Source organism: Pinus tabuliformis, chromosome 4_2 (assembly GCF_031772625.1).
Source record: "Pinus tabuliformis cultivar Carrire ecotype Pingquan chromosome 4_2, CPIR1, whole genome shotgun sequence".
Taxonomy (NCBI): domain Eukaryota; kingdom Viridiplantae; phylum Streptophyta; class Pinopsida; order Pinales; family Pinaceae; genus Pinus; species Pinus tabuliformis.
In genome coordinates, this window is record NC_142304.1 from 672585461 (window position 1) to 672592963 (window position 7503).

Below are 7503 nucleotides of genomic sequence, written 5' to 3' on the forward strand. Positions count from 1 at the left end.
ATCCAATGGTGGGAGAACATTCCACAACGCCCAAGACGGAGTGCCCTAGCCAAAGGTGATTAGGTATTCAAAAATTTACTCAGAATTCAAAGTTTTCGGATAGGTGTGGAACCTAATCTGATGCAACTCATTTCACGTGAAACAAACTCTGTATGCTCTCAAAAACATGTTTTGTTCATTTTCCCAAATAGGCAAATTTTTAAAAAAATGCAGGGAGCCTAGTCAGCAGTCCCTATTGTTGACATGGCGTTAACTGGGCATGCCTACGTGGCAGGGTGACTGTGCATATGATTGTTTTCCTTTGGTGAATTAGATGGTGCCAAGTGGCACGTTTTCGTTGGTGCTGATTTGGGCAATTTTCATTGGGGTCAAACACCAGACCTCCATCCAACAAGCTTTCCATCTAGCATCGCACCATTATGAGTCTTATTATAATATGGCATGTGACATATATTTAAACATTAATGTAAAGTAGTTTCAGGACAGGGGAAAACCACGGGGGCCAGTGCCTGGGTGTGTGATACCCAATGGAATCGTGGGCGAAGCAGAGTGGGGGTTGGACCGGCGGGGGCACGTCATTGGCCTTAGCCCCGGGCATGTGGCCTGATTTTCGGAAAAAGGGTCACATTGGGAATTTAATCCATCTGATAATTTTGCCCAGAATTTGGCAAAGTTGGCACCCAGTTAGAGGAAATTGGGGAAACTTTGTAGGATGGTGTCGGATTTTGGCGAAATTTTAGAGTGAATAGTGCAAGAGCTAGAGGAAGCCATAAATTCTTCAGTTTTTGACCAATTTAGGAGCAGGGAGAGGCTAGACATGCATTTTTGGGCATTCTGGAACCAGTGGAGCAGGTTCCAGAGCTGTTTGAGCATTGTAAATGGGTGTATTCAAACTTTTGAACATAATAGAGAGGGTCAAGCCATTGGAAGCTGGACCAAGGAGACGTAGCCCAGGAGGTTTGAACTCCTTCATCATGTGTTGTTGTGATACTGTTTTGGTGATATTCTTATCTGTTGTTGTTATTCAATCAATTGTTTATGTTAATTTGCACATGAAATTTACATAAAAACACTCAAAAACTCATGATAAAACTTGCAATTAACCTCGTGAATCCTTAAGCACTTTTACATATTCTGAAGAGGAATTTAGCACAATAAAACTAATTTTCCCACTCATATCAAGTTGGGTATCAGAGCTCTTAGTTTTCTTTGTGCAAGGAGGATTTAACTGTTTGCAAGTAAATGTGATTCTTACAAGGTTGAAGCTCAAAATAGGAGAAGGAAAGCTGGTTGAAGGTCCTGACGTTGGGTCAAGGAGAAGGAGTGCAAGATTGCCACAATATCCACCACCAGTGCTACCTCAAATTGTAGTTGAAGCTTCAGTAAGCATATCACATGAAGGAGAGCATACAAATATGTCAGAAGATGAGAAGGTTTTTAGGAAGGCTTTCTTTAACATGATAGAGATGGTGAAAGTCCTCTATGAAGAGAGGAATACAAGACTACAGGGTGAAAGCTCCAAGCCTCCAAAATGAGAAGTTTCTTCAGGAGGAGGAGGTAATGTAAATGGAGGTAAACCTCCACCATCTCCACCATCATCTTCATCTTCATCTTGACAAGCATCTTCATCCTCTTCCACTAATACAACCCTTACTCATACTCATCAACATACCTCAAAAGGAATTGGTAAAACACCCCTGTTAAAACTTGATGTTAAATTTGAACTACCCATGTATAATGGTGAAGGGAACGTAGAGAATCTTGAAAATTGGGTTCATCAGTTGGAGGTCTATTGCAAAATTCAAAACCTTCAAGATGATGATACAAAGATTCAGCTAGCTTCCTTGAGACTGGAGGGTGCAACACTAATATGGTGGGAAGCCAAGACACAAGAAGAGATAAAAACAACATGGTAAGATCTTGATTTCTTGGTCTGATTTTATTACTACAATTAAAAGATAATTTTAGCCTCTATCATATATGCAGAAAGCCATCATGAATTGGCAGAACTTTAGATAACTTAAAGGTCAAAATGTGCAAGATTACACCCAAGAATTTATAAGAAGGTCTCTAATGTTAGGTGTATATTTGCAATCACAAGACACGTTGCTGAAGTATATAGGGGGTTTACACAATTACCTTAGGCATACTATCCTTATGTTTAATCCCAATAGTCTAGATGAGGTTTGTGTGCAAGCCACTCATCTTGAGGCAAGAGGGAAAAATACTCCAGAAGAGGGTAGTAAAAGTTGTTTAAGGGTAAAGGAAAAGAAAAGGGTTTCAAAGGGAAAGGAAGAAAAATGCAAACATTAAGAAACAAGGAGAGAAATAACATGCAAACATTGTTCCAAAGAGGGTCACGATGAAGCTCATTGTTGGAAGCTTCATCCTAAGATGAAACCAAAGAAGTTCAACAAGGGAAAACAAAAGACAACTGCAACCACTCAACATGATTTGGGATCCGATTTGGGTGATGAAACTAAAATTACAACCATGGGTATGAAAGGAAAAGAATCCATTGCTAGCACTAGTACTTCAAATTTACACAATGAAACTCCAAATGAAAAGAAGAGGATAGAATTTTTCACATAAGGGTAATCTCAAAACATAGAAAAATTGATACTCTTTTTGATAGTGGCTCTCAAGCCAATCTCATCTCTGAAAACATTGTCAAAAGTTTAAACTTGGAAACCATTCCACATCATAAGCCATATCCATTAGGACGAGTGTGTGACAATGCACAATTGCAAGTAACCAAAAAGTGTAGATTGAAATTCGTCATTCCTTCAAATTTCATAGATGAAGTGGAACTTGATGTTGTGCCATTAGACATATGTGGTATAGTTTTTGGCAGCCCATATCTCTATGACAGAAAATCTATCTTCCATAGACATGAAAACAAATACCATTTGTTCAAATATGGAGTAGAATACATTGTAAGAGCCCATAGCAAAAAGCTAAATCTTTCACTTGTAAATATGGGGCAGATGAAAAGACTAGTGAATTCTAGCAATAATTTTGTGCTTCTAATGATCAACCCCAAGAATGACATTGATAATGAAGCTTTTCAAGGTTGTGACTCAAGGTTAAAATTTGAATTGGTTGATGTTGTTAACCAATATGATGATATGTTTTAGGAACCGAAAGGATTTCCTCCCAAGAGAGGAATCCAACATGAAATACAGTTGCAGCAAGATTGTTCACTTCCTAACATTGGCATGTGCAGGATGTCAGTGATGGAAAGTGTAGAAATTAAAAAGAAAATTCAAGAGTTGTTGGACAAAGGGATCATCAGGCCAAGCTCTTCGCCATGTGGATCACCTATTGTTTTGATGCCAAAGAAGGATGGAACATGGTGCATGTGTGTGGACTTTTGTGCATTGAATAGGATTACGGTAAAGAACCATTACCCATTTCCTAGAATAGATGATTTACTTGATCAATTGGAAGATGCAAATTATTTTACTAAGTTGGACTTAAGGAGTGGCTACCATCAAATTATAATTGTTGAAGGAGACATTTGAAAGACAACATTCAAGACAAAACAAGGTTTGTTTGAATGGCTAGTTATGCCTTTTGGTTTATGTAGTGATCCTGCTACCTTTATGTGTGTGATGAATGATGTGTTGAGGCCATTTCTTAATGAGTTTGTTATAGTCTACTTAGATGACATCTTATTTTACACTAAATCTCGTGATGAACATGTCATGCATGTGAGAAAAGTACTTGATGTCTTAAAGAAAGAACAATTGTATTTTAAAGATGTTAAAGTGTGAGTTTGGAAAAATTTCTTTAGTTTAATTGGTTCATATTGTTCGAGGAGGTGAGTTGAAAATAGATCCCTCCAAGGTTGATGTCATTTTGAATTGGCCAAGGCCCAAGACAATTACTGAGGTAAGAATTTTTTTGGGAGCAGCCCAATATTGGAGGAAATTCATTGCTAACTTTTCTTCTATAGCAGCTCCTTTGCATGCATTGACTAGTGTGAAAAATGTTTTTTAGTGGGGAGGAAAACAACAAAAGGCCTTTGATGCATTGAAGGAAAAGATCATTTCAGCCCCAATACTTGCACTTCTAGACTTGAGACAGTCATTTGAGATCCAGACTGATGCTAGTGACTATGCCATGGGTGCAGTCCTCATGCAACATGGTAAGCCTATTTGTTTTCATTTGGAAACTTTCAATGGTGCAGTGATTAATTATCCTACATATGACAAGGAATTATATGCATTGGTGCAAAGTGTGAAAAAAGTGGAAACACTACTTGATGGGTAAGGAAACAATCATTCACATTGATCATTAGCCATTGCAATACTTGCAATCTCAATCTAAGTTGCAGCAATCAATGCACTTCGAATGGATGGGTTTTCTTCAACAATTCCACTTTGGAGATAAGGTATAAGAAAGGTATCTACAATAAAGTTGTTGATATGATTTCTAGGCCCATTATTAGTACAACTACTTTACTCAAGCATAATTCTGTTTTGCATGAAAGTTATATTGAGCAGTATGCACTAGATAATGACTTTTAGGATGTTTATGCAAGCTTGAGTCAAGGTAACCAAGTAGGAGGAATTGGATTATCATTTGCATGATAACTTGTTGTACCGTCTTGGTAAGCTTTGTATTCCAAAGGGAGAAAGAGTCAACATCATAAGAGAGGCACGTACTTCTCTTATTACTAGTTATTTCGGTGTAAGTAAGATGATGGCACATCTACAAAGGTATTGTTATTGGCCTCATATGCTTGAAAGTGTGTCACATTTTATTGAAGGATGTTCATTATGTGTAGTAAGTAAGCCTAGCAATAGGAAGTTAGGATTGTACACACCACTTATGGTACCTTCATGACCATGGGAGAGTGTTTCTATGGCTTTTGTAGGAGGTCTTCCATTGTCAAAAAGGAATCATTATAATCCTTATATAGTTGTGGATAGGTTCAGCAAAATGTGTATTTTAATGCCATGTAAAAAGAAAATTATAGTTGAACAAACTGCTCAGTTATTCTTTCAGAATGTATGGGTGCATTTTGGATTGCCCACATCCATTGTTAGTGATTGAGATTCTTGCTTTTTTGGGATTTTTTTTCAAGTTTGTGGGGATTCATTGACACCAAATTGAAAAAGAGTACAACATTTCATTCGCAAACAGATGGTCAAACAGAGGTGGTGAACAGGACAATGATACATCTTCTTCGTGGGTATTTCAGCAAGCATCCTAAGTTGTGGGATGAACATTTTCACTACATTCAACATGCTTACAACCAGGCCAAGCACTCTTCAACTCAAACATCGCCATTTGAAGCATGTTTTGGATACTTTCCTAAGTCTCCTTTGGATTTCATTTTTGGAAAAGATGTTGCTATTGATGGTCATAGTGACATAGACAAAGCAAGAAGGTTCATTGAAAAAATCCAATTGGTACACCAAAGAATTCAAGAATAGCTAGAAAAGAGTTAAGGCAAGTATACATCAAGGCACGACAAGCATCGGGTAGATCACAAGTTCCAAGTCAGTGATGGAGTTTGGATTCACATTAGCGAAGAGAGGCTCCAAGGAGAAGGTAAAAGCTGAAACCAATTTGATATGGTCCATTTAGACTTTTGGAAAAGATTGGTGGCAATGCCTTCAGGTTGGATTTTCCTTACTATATGCAAATCTATGTTGTTGTTAATGTGAAAAATTTAAGGTTGTATGAGCCTCCATTGATTGAATATTTCTCTCTTGAATACCTTGATGAACTACAAAAAGACACCATTCTTGACAAAAGAACAAGGTATCTAAACCGAGGGAGTGTGGAATACCTTCGAGTGGGGCTCAAAGGAAAAAATCCTTCCAAGGCTAAATGGATTGAGATTGGAAAGATGAGGGAACTATACCCTCACCTGTTGAACAACTGAAGATGATCTTTTGGGGTCCAAAAGCTTCCAGTGGGGAGGAATGATCAGGTGCTCAATTTTTTTCTCAAAATTCAAAGTTTTCCCATTGGTGTGGAACCTAAACGACTGCATAGTGCTCATCTTCCTGAATTTGGCACAACTCGTTTCATGCAAAACAGACTCTGTATGCTCCAAGAAATATGTTCTGTTCGTTTTCCCAAATAGGTGAATTTAAAAAAAAAAAAGCAGGTAGCCCAGTCAGCAGTCCGTACTATTGACATGGCATTGAATGGGCATGCCTACGTGGCAGGGTGACTTTACATATGACTGTTTTCCTCTGGTGAATTAGATGGTGCCAAGTGGCATAGTTTCATTGGTGCTAATTCAGGTGATTTTCATTGGTGGATTGGTGGCCAACCACAGGCTGCCACATGGCCCAACTGAAGGCTGCCACATGGCAGCATGGGGCCACCAAAAAATTGTTAAGGGCTGAATGGACCAGGCGAGGGTTGAACACCAAAACTCCGTCCAACAAACCTTACCATCTACCATCGCACCACTACGAGTCTTATTATAATATGGCATGCTACATATATTTAAACATTAATGTAAAGCAGTTTTGGGAAAGGGGCCAGCCATTGGGGCTAGCCCCTAAGCACGTGCTACACAACGGAACTGTGGGTAGAGCGGAGTGCGGGCCCGATTGGCGGGGCAGGCCGTTGGCCTTAGCCCGGGGCACGTGCCCCCATCCCCCCTCCACCATGTGGCTTGATTTTCAGAAAAAGGGCCGCATTGGGCATTTAATCCATCTGACAAATTCACCTGGAATTTGGTGGAATTGGCACCCAATTAACGAAAATGGGGAAAATTTGTAGGATGGTGCCAAATTTTGGGGAAATTGTAGAGCGGATAGTGCAAGAGCTAGAGGAAGCCATACCTTCTTTAGTTTTTGACCAATTTGGGAGCAGGAAGAGGCTAGACAGACATTTTTGGGTATTCTGGAGCCATTGGAGCAGGTTTCAAAGATGTTTGAGAATTGTAAACTGATATATTCACACTTTTGAGCATAATAGAGAGGGCCAATCCATTGGAAGTTGGAACAAGGAGACATAACCCAGCAGGGGTGAACTCCTTCATCATGTGTTGTTGTGATACTATTTTGGTGATGTTCTTGTCTGTTGTATGTTGCTCTTAAGTTAATTGTTTATGTTAATTTGTACATGAAATTTACATAAAAACACTCAAAAACTCATGATAAAACTTGCAATTGACCTCATGAATCCTTAAACGCTTTTACATATTCTAAAGAGGAATTTAGCACATCAAAACTAATTTTCCCATTCATATCAAAAGGTCATGACAGGCACATGAAACAATATAAGGATACGATGAATGAGTAGTAGAAAATATAGGATATTGCTAAGGAGGAATACCATAACAACGAATGATATGGATGCCTCTGCTTGGGGGAGAGCTAAGGATCTTGTAGTGCGCCCTACCATCCTCCTTGGTAGGTGAGGCACATTAAGAATTGGTGTGAGCAGAGGCATGCAGATGCAGGAAAATGGTGTGGCGGGAGGCCTTGTCATATTATCTAATGTAAACATTTAAAATGACGATGACAT